At 41.2% G+C, this 13,085-nt stretch overlaps 1 protein-coding gene and 1 pseudogene across 1 annotated transcript in view; one reads left to right on the forward strand and one right to left on the reverse strand.

Moving 5' to 3' along the window:
• GPC6 (glypican 6) overlaps positions 1-13,085 on the reverse strand; it is a 1,091,050-nt gene that overhangs the window by 163,405 nt on the left and 914,560 nt on the right. The gene's annotated exons all lie outside the window — the stretch shown is intronic.
• On the forward strand, positions 9,576-9,806 carry LOC115291009 (annotated as a pseudogene).

Consider the following 13,085-nt stretch of genomic DNA (forward strand, 5'->3'; position numbering starts at 1 on the left):
CACTGGGGGAATGCTGGGTGTGAGGAGAGATTCCTCCACACATGATTTCAGGAATCATGTCTAGATCCACAGCCCTAACACTAGCAATGGTGGGCAGATGCCTTGAATCAGGTGGTCCTGGGAAGATTTGTTCCCTGACCTCTGTGCCCACTACTTTCATTATGAGATCCACCACTGGCATGAGAGAGGGCCTTGGAAGGCCTTCTTGGCACAGGAAAGCTAACCAATGCCCCCCTCCCCAGGTCACGTGACCTGGAAGAGGACTTTGGCATTTCTGGGCACCCATCTCCTCACACAGAATGAGAAGAGCTGGTTCTAGGGTTCCTCCTCTTTAGATAAGGAAGCAAAGGCTAAGTACTGATTGCATTCAGGCTTTACATCTGGTAATTCATTTAATTCTCCCAGTGACCTTTGAGAAAAAAACATTATTTGTGATTCTAGCCAAGGTTGTCCAGTTACTTAATGGCCAGAAATCTAACTCTGCCCATTCCAAAGCTCGAGATCTTTCCGTATCACCACACTGCTTGAGGGTTTGTGTTTGTTTCCCAGTAATGGTGACTTGGGTATTTTCTATCTTTCCTCAAAGGTCACTGAATACGTTGCCATATGAATTCTGAAACAGATGCCATCCAATCCTGATGGCCTTCCCTGTAACGGCCAATTTTCAAGTGAGTTGCAATGAAGAGTCACATTGCAATATGAGTTACTGTCTTCTTCTTTATTTATGTCTTTTAACCTGGCTTGTCCTAGCATTCTTTTTATCTTGACTTTTCACATGGCAGCACAATCGCAAGTGTGCTTTGGCCTGGTTGTCTGGAAGTTAGTGACGTTTTCCATCTAACTTTGTGTTACGGAGCAGGGGAAAGATACGGCCAATGTCTTTCCCACACCACCCGATCCTAACCTAAATGCCTGCACAACCGCGCTCCCATTGCTGGTAATCTTGCTGACGTGGAGCTGGTAATTAAAATCCTCCTTGGCTTCCATAGCTTCTCTCCTATTCAAGCTACATATTTCAAGTGGTTATTATGCTTAATACAGCAACATTAAAATCGAAATTAAAAAATTACGGGTTGGATGCCTAAATGGAAACAGTGCCAATAAATATTCTCATGTTATTCCTGGATGTAACAGCTTTCGATAACCAGGCCTTCTAGGTATGGTATGTGTATTTGAAAATAAGCACTTACAGATCCAGCTTACACCTGATACAATTATTCCCCATCCTGCCTTTCTGAGATCATAAAAATAACAAGATTATTCTACCAAAGGCAAATAATACTTAGAAACAATTAGAAAAACTTAATGAAAGGAATAATTAAATGTATGTTACATAACAATATATCAAACACATTTGTGTTTGAAAGGAATATCTTTTCATAAGCAGAGTTTGACTGAATGTCAGCATGAATCTTTATTCTCTTGGATTCTTATCCAAAATACCAAAATCTTTTTCCCCCGTTGGACTGTAAAATAAAGTATATTCCAGTTCCCGCCAGATATGACAGTGCTTCATATCATCATATTTACACTTTAGCATTCTGATACTAGAGCAGGGAAATGATTCTTGAAATGCTCCTCATTTTCTGCACTTTATGCATAAGAAATCCCCGTGGCTAACATTTGTGTCTGCTTCCCAAACTTGTTAACAGCATTTTGAAAAAATTCCATTTTAAACTTATCTGTCTAGTTTTTTTTTTTTAAACAAAACAAAATATGTGTGTGTTGGAGTGGCTGTTCTATAAACTCCACTTGACTATGGAATGGCTTCAGGGCATCAATCTTTCCAGGCGTGGAGAATATTCTGTGGGATTACATGCCCAAGTGTGGTGAAAATGGGAGCCCTTCATTTTGCAGGATGTTTTACTCTGAGATGTTTTCACCTCCTGGAAGCAGTCTACACTCTTCCTGCCTTCCTCTACTTTTTGTCTGTCATTTTAGCTACAGACAAAAAAAATTCTCCTGTAAAGGCAATCATTTCTAGAAATTAATGGATTTTCAGATGAGGCCCTCACTATGAAAAACAGTTTCTTCTTTGTAAGGTTTCTTGACACAACTAATAAAAAAATTATTAGGTGTACAGTAGTTTAGGGTAAAATATATTAATAACCAAACTCTAATGTCACAAAATTGCATATGATCTCATATATTTTTCACTACAATTGCCTTGAGTAACACAAAAAAGATAATGCTGCTATCTCTAGAAGGAAAGTCCGTTCCTAAAGGTTTACATGATCAATGTCAGTGTAGCAGCATTAAAAACAAACTGTCCTCCTTGGGGGTGAATTATATTTGTCTCCTTGATGCAGCTGAAGTTGGCATTGGACCTTGTGGCTACCTTGTCCCATGGGAAGGTCAATGAGCCCATGGTCAAAGAAAACTCTCAAGTCTGTTTCACCCATGCCACATGAAAGATATTTCTGGTTATTTCCACTTTCAGGAACATTGTTCTTGACTCCCTGTAACTGGGTGACTGCTGAATTGAGAGTGAAGTGATGGGTGTCAATTCCAGGCCAGAGACTTTAATTACTGCTCTGAGACCTTCCAAGATCTCTTTTATTTGTCTTCTAGCTTGGCCATTGGCAATGTTCAAGATGGCGCCTATGCCCTCACCCTGAGCTCTAGAGTAAGAGATATGGAGGTAAGCCAGAGACAATATAGGATGTAGCCTGAGTGAGAAGTAAATCTTTGCTATGATAAGCCACCAGATTTGGTGGTTATTTGTTACTACTGCATTACTCAGCCTATCCAGATTGATGCAAACACTAAGTAATTTTTAAGAGAAAATATCACATTATAAAGTGAGGGACATAAATTTTATTATGCAAGTGAGGGACACAAATTTTATTATGTATCCATGCCTATTACTGTGCTTATTATCTTGACTCATTAACCTAGGACCACACTAGCTCATATGCCAATTTTGTGTAATTTAGAATAGATCCTGGCCCCAGGGCATGTGTCTTGGAGGTCAGAGTGTGACCGGAGTTTCAGGCTCACCAGCCCTCTTTGCTTGGCACCTTGTGCTGCGATGCATTTAATTTTACTACGCAATGGCATATTTGGTCTTAATTCCTTGTAAGGATTACACACGCTAGGGATCTTCTTTCTGCTGTCTTCAAAACCTTTGATTTCTTTTTACAGTACAATTATTTATGTAGTACTTTTGTGTTTGCAAAGTCTTTTTCACAAAATAGTAATAATTATAATTATACTTAATTGGCAATGTTGATATGAGTATCAAATGAGATAATGTATGTGAACGATGCTTTGTTAACTATAAAATCCTTTACCCGGTGAGTCATTCATATCTCCTCTAATGACTACAGTCTTTGGAAGTAGACCGGCAGATAATTCCGTCACATTACAGATGAGGAAGGTGTGGTTCTACCAGGTACAGTGACTTGCCCAGACCACTCGGCGTGCCATAAAGTCGGACTTGAGTCCATGTCTTTGGATTCCCAACCCATTTCATCTTCCATTTTCCCACCTGAGCAGCAGGAAAGCTGATGTTTCAGCAGCCTCCTAGCAAAGAAGCAGGACTAGGAGTCATGGATGGTATAATCCAAAACCCTTCGCATTGCTGAAGTTATCAACCTCACTGATTTATTTCTCATTTTTCTCAGTGGAGAAATTTGCAGGAAATGATCTCCTTTTGAGAAAGAGCGAAATTCTAGAAGGTTCACGGTGTAGATAAGAAACTATTTCCTAGGAGAGGAGACCGCAGCAGTATATTGTTTGTTTCTCTAGACCCAAGTGTGAATTCCAGCTCTGTCTGGATGGGGATGCTCTGAAAAGAGCCCCCAGCATTACCCTGTGCTCTGCACTTTGCATCTACATTTCAGAATCTGACTCACAAAGTACAAATTATTTATGTATATAAACTTGCTCTAAGCTAAATCAATTTAAATAAATATTTTATGAGTTTGCTTTAGTGTGTGCTGTGTTGTGTTTTCTTTGTAATGATGATGAGAATCTATTGGTCATTGAAGCAACAATGCATGATGGTGGAATGGTGTCACATTTGAAAGAACAGCGATGGCTGTGGCAAGGGAATGTGTTTCTCATAGGAAACTGGAGCAAATGTTAAAAATGGTGCATCGCACACAACAGAACACTTTTGTCACAGAATATGTAGAGCGTTGGGAGTGGGTAGTAGAAGAATGTGGACGTTGGAAACACGAATACAGTTGATTTTTGTTACTTGTGGTAGTTATGATCAGTAAGGTCGTTGAGAACACTGAATTAATGAATATTGAACAATACATTGGTCTCCGGGGAAGTATGGGTTAGTTTCCTGTGAGCCTCTGGTCAACCAATCAATATGTAGCCTTTTAAATGTATGTCTGTTCTATTTAAAGACCTCTGTCTCTCTCTCTCTCTCTCACACACACACACACACACACACACACACACACACACATGTAATTCATTAACAATGGACTCAGGGCCAACAGCACTATGAAAAATACTCAAGCAGAGCTTCTCTAACACATGCATTTTTCTCAATGAGGCACCTTATAGCCTTCTCACACTTAGGACAACTAGACAGCATTTCAGCCCTAAGCTTGAGGGGGACCATTTTAAGCAGTGACATTACAAAAAAACCACAAAAACAAAAAACAAAACCCACAAACATATGAAATACGTGGCACTGAAAACAGTATGAAAAGGATGTTATTTACAGTAGGAGAGCTGAAGTAGGCAGAGCATTGCCTTGTTTGACCTCAGTTGGCAGCATGCATATTGGGTGACTGAGATTTTTGCCATTTTGCACAGGCACGTGAATCACTGCAAAGCTCTGTTGAGTATTGATTTTGGGGTTACAAATACACTTTACAAATATGAATTCATGAATAATGATTTAAGGGTTTGATTCCTGGCTCTGTTACTTCTTAGCTTGGCCACGCTACCCAAGTGTCCTGACCTTTAGTTTTCTCATGCATAGAGTGCCAATGATACTGCTGTTTAGAGTAGCAGGGGAGTATATGAACATAAGTATAAGGCACACAGTATGTGGGAGAAGTTTAATAAATGATAGCTGCATTATTATCATCATGGAGCAACACAAGGAGGAGGAAACATCTTGACAGAATAGCAAACTATAGGTGGTGCCAGAAAAATCTGGTTTCCAATCCAAGTTCCATCACTTGGGTAACTGTGTGACTTTGGATAAGTTATCTTTTGTCCAAAGTTAGAGACTCAATTTTCTGCTCTGTAAAACGAGCAGGATATCAAACTCATAGTAATGTCTAAGTGCATGTGTGTACATTAAATTGAAAAGGGCAGGCCCTGGCTCCAACCCATGAACCATGAGATCATGACCTGAGCTGAAGTCGGATGTTTAACCAACTGAACCACCCAGGCGCCCCTAGAATTGTTTTTAAAAAAGGGAATATCCTTTCAATTTGTCTAATGGTTACACAAAATTATGCCAAATAGAGAATCAATGGCAACCAGGCATTCATGGGCACACACATACACACACCACCATCTTCTTCTTCTTCCATATATAAAAGGAGAGAAAGGAACAATTTTTAAAAGGAGGATTTGGGAATTATAGTGCAAAAGAGAATTTGATCAGTATTCTTTAAAATGTTCCAAAATTTACTTCATTTTAAGGGTTTCCTAGTTTACTTGGAAAGGACACTTGACTAGTGAGAAAGACTCAGAATTTGGTAGAAGAGGGAGCTTTCGTGGTAGAAGAGGGTTAAACAAAGGGTCAGTGACAATGAATAAGACAGTGGGGCACTGCTAAGATGATGTGATGTCAGACTACAGAGCACAGGTGGGGTCTGGATTACTGATAAACTGAGTTTTAGATAAAGTAGGACACTTGGCAGGAGAGTTAAGAAACTGATGAAATCAAAGACTAGTAGAAAATGTCCTATTTGAAACTCTTCTCTTTTAGGTATTTCTTGATTTTAATTCATAGTCTAATTATGTAATATCTGTTGAATACACAGGTACAGACATAGGCAAGACATTCATCTGGAATGTTCCCGTCTCTTGATTACACATTCCTGGAAAAGTTTGACCAGGGGTCTGCGCTCTCAGTACTGAGGATCGTCCTGACCTTGTGTCAATGACCCAGGTAAGGAAGAGTAAAGAACAGTAGCCCACGGGGCTGTCTGCAAAGTTGGGCTGACTTGAGGTGGTAGCCAGCCTCATCATTCCCTAATGGGTCTTCTGCAACATATTCACCAGAGATAAAGATAAGAAAGCCCTTTTGTTAGTCTTACTTCTTAGACCTCTGCTCCTACAGGGTATAATTTAGAATATTCTCTGCATGTTTCTAGCTTGGAGACCTGGCCTTGTCTCAAAGACTGTACAAATTCCTAAAACATGTATGGACAGTCTTTTATCGCTCAACTTATTTTGAAAAGAGCATTCATTTGAAATGTGAATGGGGATCTGGTTTATACTGCTAATGGCCAATGTGCAAGTACTTTATTTGCTCATCGATCTTCATGGGTATGATTGGGTATGACTGAGAATTAATATCCTCATTTTGTTTGTGACAAAAACCCTGATGTGGAAAGATTAACCAGAATGAGGCAGAAATGCAAAACTGAGAAAACCAAACAAAAACCAAACCGTATCACTAGATAGAGAAAACAAGCAGTCAAGAACTAGAACGTTATTGACTTCCAATTCAGATAGCTTCTGATGAATAGACTGTGCTGTTAGTTCTCAATTGAAACTAATAATATGTGGTGGTTGTTTAAATAATGCAAATGAAGAAGCTTTTAATCATACCTGGACTATTACCTAATTTAAACTTCTGCCTTAAAGCTTCCTTTTAGAAGCTTTGCTCTTGTTAATCACAGTATCTTGTTAAGAATTGTTAGTCTATGTCCAAAAAAATAATCTTCTTTTCTGCAGAAAAATAAACTGAGAATTTAACAGTCTGCTTTGCAGACATTTTCAGTGAATGTAAACAGTTCAGAGTAGAACATATGGGGTTCTACCATGATCCTGTCATATAAAATTAGTTTAAAAGTAAAGTTGAAATGTGATCACTCTGCTGTATGAGCATGTGAGTATGCTGGCCATTTTAATCTCAGATAATGCCTTTTACCTTTCAGGTCTAACCATTGTTAAGTGGTATCTAATTTAAATGTCAGTTTCCATAAAAAAACCAAACTTGGCTTGGAGATTGTTTTTGTACCCTCATGGTTTCAAGAAGGTAAATTTTAGTGATTTTAGTTACGGCAGTTGTATTAGTTTTATTGGCTTATTATTTCCCATAGAAGACCAACACATTGTTTATTTTATTTATTTATTTATTTGTTTTAAACAAGATAAATTTATATATTTACTTAGAGAGAGGAAGCATGAGTAGGGGAGGGCCAGATAGAGGGAGAGAGAGAGAGAGAGGGAGAGAGAATCCCAAGCAGATTCCTCACTGTCAGTGCAGAGCCCAATGCAAGGATTCCATCCTACAATCCTGGGATCATGACCTGAGCTGAAATCAGATGCTTAACCAACAGAGTCACCCAGGTGCCCCCACCTATTGCTCATTTTAAAATGACTGTCTTGGGACGCCTGGGTGGCTCAGTTGGTTAGTTTGGCTTTGGCTCAGGTCATGATCTCATGGTTCGTGGGTTCAAGCCCCGCATCGGGCTCTGTGCTAACTGCTAGCTCAGAGCCTGGAGTCTGCTTCAAATTCTGTGTCTCCCTCTCTCTCTGACCCTCCCCTGCTCATGCTGTCTCTCTCTGTCTCTCAAAAACAAATAAAAAACATTAAAAAAAAATGAGTGTTCTACTTTTGGGGAGCGATTCAAGAATCGATCCTTGCCTCAAGTCAAGAACATTTAAGTGGCAAACATCACATGATCCCCATTCACCAGGTCAAGTCATTCAGCCATTTGTGTAGAGCCTTTTTAGAATGAGACAATTCCATGGAGCTCACACAGAGACACTCCTGTGGAAAGGTAATCACCAGATGAGAAAAGTTTTGAGAACAATTTTTAGGCTGAATTCATCTTGTCTTTATATGACACAAAACTTTGAGTCCTAGCCAAATACTCATATAAAATTGCTATTTGGGGCTGAATTGTGTCCAGGTTGAAATCAATCCCTCAGAATGTGACCTTACTTGGAAATAGGTTTACTACAGATTTAATTAGTTAAGATGAGGTTATACTAGAGTGGGGTGAGCTCCTAATCCAATATGATATGTGTCCTTACGAACAGGGGAAATCTGTACCCTGATGTACGCACAAGGACATCACCACACGAAGCAAAGAACTACTAGAAGCTAGCAGAGAAGCCTGGAACAGATGCTTCCTTAGAGCCTTCCAAGTGGGCCTACACCTGATCTCAGACTTGCAGAGCTGTGTGAGAAGACATTTGTGCTGTTTAAGTTGTTTAAGCCTCTCTGTGAGTGGAGCTTTCTGATGGCAGACATAGCAAACGAATGCAGTCTTTTTAGAAAAAGAGATGCTCTCTGTTTTTCTCCTTTGCCGATACTGAAGAGGTTATGTCTTCAATGAACAAGAACATAATTTCACACCTTAACCTTCTTCTAAAGAGTGCTAATCCTGTCCCTTTGGATCTGGTCTCTAAATCACATGGCTCTCACTTTTAGCGAGTGGTACAGAATAGCTAAACGAGCCGGACTTTTAGAGACGGAAGGTGATGGTCTCCATGTAGTTTGGAGTGAAGAGAACCCACCATGGTTCTAGGGCCCTGTGTCCAGGGGAGAGGCTGTTCTGAGGACCAGCCTCTGTGCTTCTCCTCCAGGACCGTACAGGCAATTCCTCGGTCTGTGTGCTGCAACGCCCTTTGTCTATGGCTCTGACTCAGTGATGGCACGTCCGGCTGCAGAGAAGTCTGGCTCAGCTGGTCTTCTGTTTCCGTGAGAAATTATAGTCTACCGCCTGGTGTTTTAGGTAAAAGGCAGTGTCTGTAAGATCAGCTGATATGAAGAAGCTCATGGGGTTTAAGCGTTTGTGTCTCTTTGAAATTCATATGTTGAGGGGCGCCTGGGTGGCTCATTCAGTTAAGCGAACAACTCTGGATTTCCACTCAGGTCATGGTCCCGCGGTTCATGAGACTGACATGTCTCGTGTCCCTGATTCTCTCTGCGCTGACAGCACGGAGCCTGCTTGGTTGAGATTCTCTCTCTCCCTCTTTGTCTGCCTGCCTTCTGCTTGCGCACACTCTCTCTCAAAATAAATAAATACACTTAAAGACACAACAGAAGAAATCCCTATGTTGACATCCCAGTTCCTCAGGTGATAGTCGTAGGAGGTGGGGTCTTGGGCAGGTGATTAGCTCATAGTATGGAGCCCTCATAAATGGGATTAGTGCCTTCAGAAAAGCCTTATAAAGCCTTATGCAAGGGACACAGTGAGAAGATGCAGAGATCAGTACCGTTTGAAACCCTCCAAGCACAGGATGCTGGGAAAACCCGGGGAGAAGATACACGGGGAAGACAGAGGAACGCACTAGCGCTGAGTGCCACATATGTGTTTCTGGGCTTTGGGACAGGCCCTGGACGGCAACTCAGTCCTTTACAGCAATCCTGGGAGGGAAATACTATGTCCCTTTTATACATGAGGAAATAAATCGCTTCTCGGCCTTTTGGCTAAGATCATGTGTAGTATCTGTTCTTATCAGTTTAATAAATGAGGAAATAGTGGCTCAAGGTCAGATAACCAGTAAACGTCAGCACCAGCTCCCTCAAGCACAAACTTTCACTCTTTCTAGGTGTAAACTTTTGTTTAAAAAGCAGTAGACTCTTTTACAGGATATGCTATTATTATTATTATTATTATTATTATTAATTATTATCCTTATTGTTGTTACTCTTTTGCCCCACACAGGGGAGGGGAGTTAGAGACACAAATACACACAACAGTGTGTCTGATAGTTGACAGCCTATAAGAGCTGGTTCGGGCTATGGGGATACTTCTCTTCTGTCTATGATCACAGACGATTTTCTAAACTTGGATTTTTAAAAGTCCAATCAAGTAGTGTTTCTCTTAGAGTCTTCCAGAATGACCACTTGTATCAGAATAAACTGGGATACATATAAAAAATACCAAGTCCAGAAATCTAAGGAAGACAGGACTGAATTTGAATGGGCAGAGAATGCCATGGAATCTGCATTTTTAAAGAGTCCCCCAGGTGATTCTTATGCAAATTAAAGTTGGAGAGCCACTGCGGCAAAGGTTGGGGGACCAAAGGTCTCTCAGGAAAATTCTTTGCCTCTGGCACACTGAGCTTCGAAATGTACAACTTATGCCAGGCTCTGGTTGTTACCAAGGGCTGTAGCAGGTGCAGGAGCCTGGGGGGACAGGAGGGTCACAAAAAGGACACAACTTGTACGAGGCCCACATCAGAGGGGATGAGTTGCAAACTTTGTGCAAAACAGTTTAACAAGTATATCTGAGCTCACCTCAGCGGCAAGAACCACGCTGCCGAGTAACGGGGCACATTGGGACTCTGAACATCTCTGTCAGAGAAAATGTTGTCCTGATAGCCCCAAACAAATTCTGTCATCTTTATCGCTTCCATCTCATGGAAGATTCAGCCCCGAGCAGTTGCTTCTCTATCATTTATCCAAGGTGGACATCGGGCACAATGTGAACGGACAGTGGGATTTTGATTTGTACGAAGTTAAGGAGCAAAACCAACGACCCATGTTTTAAATGATCTAACAGCTATTCCGTCTAGCTCACAATGCGAGACTTGTTCCATTTTTTCCGGGAGGAAAGGGACACTGGTCATATGGAGGACTGCTTGATCTAATCGGGCAAGTTCAGTTCACTGGAGTCCTCTTTAGGAAAGAGTGTGGTTTCAGGTTCTCAGCAGCCTGAATGAAATAAGAGAATATTATGTGTTCTTCACATTCTCAGACAGAATCCAAACCCAGGTCAAAGTTCACATAGCGCCATTATGAAATGCTTGTATCTTAATCTCAGAGTGAGGAAGATGCCATCCCACATGTAAATAACGGACATTGATAACGGCCGTATTTGTGGAGTGCTATTGTGCCCGGCATCGGCTAACATCGCCTGTACTCTGCATGCCACCTCCATGGGGGGTCTCTTATGCCTGTTGTAGAGATGGGAACACGGAAGCAAACGGCCCTGGGTTACACAGACGGTAAGAGCAGAGCCAGGGTTAGACCAGTGTCTGTGTGATGCCAGTGCTGGTGTTTGTAACCACCGTGCTTTCTGTTATGTTGCTGCTTCTCTTTATACGAAACCAGATACACACGTGGTTTGCTATTTTGAATGCAGTGTTCAGCATCCTTGAACATCGATGAGACAGAGTAACTAAGAAGGCTGTACAATATCCCGTCACCCAACCATCGCCGTGATTTCACGCGTGATGGGCTATTGCCAAGCCCTCTCAACACAGGCGTATTCCCGGAGTCACAGCCGGTTCAATTAGCACACAGATTCTCACTCATGGTTGTCTTTTTGCCTCCTCTTTCCATATTCTACTATTTCCAAATGGGTATAAGGAGACTATGTTCACAAAGGAAGGCACATCTGACATTTTTATTTCCGTATGCATACGCCTGAAGTTACTTAAAGTTCAGAAACAGGTGTAAGTTTTGGACACTATTGAAAATAAAGATATGTCCATGTTTAGACACTTGTTGGTGTGGATAAAGCTAAAAAGAAAAGATATAATTTTGCCTCATTTGCAATCTGTACTCAGTGACGCTGGGATCCCAAACAGTATCATTCTTAGTTATCCTGGTGCATTATCATGCAAGGATGCCAAATGCCGCATTCAATTTGAAAAATTCAAGCTCAAGTTAAGAATTCAGAAAAGGTGATAACGGTGTCCCCTACTCTGTGACGGCAATGTCCGTGATCTATAACGTGCACAGAGGCATCGCCAATCACACACCGGAATCCCCATTTTGCAGATGATAAAACTGAGTATCCGAGAGTTGAAGAGTAGTCTGACCAAACGACACTGAGACCCAGGGCTTCTGACTTCAAACCCAGGCTCTTTGGCTTCCACATGGACCACGTTACCAGATAAGAGACATTTCTGGCTTGTTGTGAAGTGAGCCTCACTTATAACGAAAGAGAAGACCTTAAACATTTTTGCTTTTTTCTTGGTTGAAGTTTGTGTCATATGTGGGCTAGAGTGGAGAAAAGGCTTATTTTATCTTCGCTATAGAATGAGGCATTTTAAAGTGGGTTTCAATGTTCTGATGGAGGTGTGTGAATAAGCTAGCTCTGGAGACCAGCCTGGGGGACAGAGGGTGTGGAGGTGAATAGGTCATCTTTCAAAGCCTTGATGGTTCCACCTCCTGAGAGCAGAGGGGCCTGAACACTTCTTGGAAGTCTTATATGGGTCATATTCAGTTTCAGAATGCTATTCTCTGATCAGCCTGATTTTCTTGAAGTTAGGACAAGAGACTAAGAATTGGTAAGAATGCTATCAACTTTCTAAAAATTCATAATGATAACTTCTTATATTTAGAGAGTGCTTTCCAGTATACCAAAGTACTTTCTTGTCTGTACTTCATGATAAAAAAAAACCCCACAAACCCACACCCACCAAGGTCTAAAGGTCATGACTTAGATTCAAGTCACATTTTCCCTCAGTTTCTTGCTGTGTATATGGGGATAAGAACATCATACCCTGGCTACCTTGGTGGTGATTGCATATTCTCACACGATAGCCTAGGAGAAGTCTAGATTTCAGAAGAGGTGAACAAAGCAAAAGATTCCTTGGTTTGCCTGGAGAGGAATGGGCACAGGGAGGAATAAAGTGCCGATCAGAAAAGCAACCATTTAAAAAATTATTAATATATATTTGGAAGAGATCAACTCTTTTATTCTTGCTACATATTCATATCTGTCTGTCATTTTTGACAAAGAGTAGGAGCTAACATTAAAAGTTCATTTAAAAATATACTTGAGGGGCACCTGGGTGGCTCAGTCAGCTAAGCCTCTGACTTGGGCTCAGGTCATGATCTCACGGTTTGTGGTTTCAAGCTGCTCATCGGGCTCTGTGCTGACAGCTCTGAGCCTGGAGCCTGTTTCAGATTCTGTGTCTCCCTCTCTCTCTGCCCTTTCCCCACTCACTCTCTCTCAAAAAAA

The sequence above is a fragment of the Suricata suricatta genome, chromosome 4 (assembly GCF_006229205.1).
Source record: "Suricata suricatta isolate VVHF042 chromosome 4, meerkat_22Aug2017_6uvM2_HiC, whole genome shotgun sequence".
Taxonomy (NCBI): Eukaryota; Metazoa; Chordata; class Mammalia; order Carnivora; family Herpestidae; genus Suricata; species Suricata suricatta.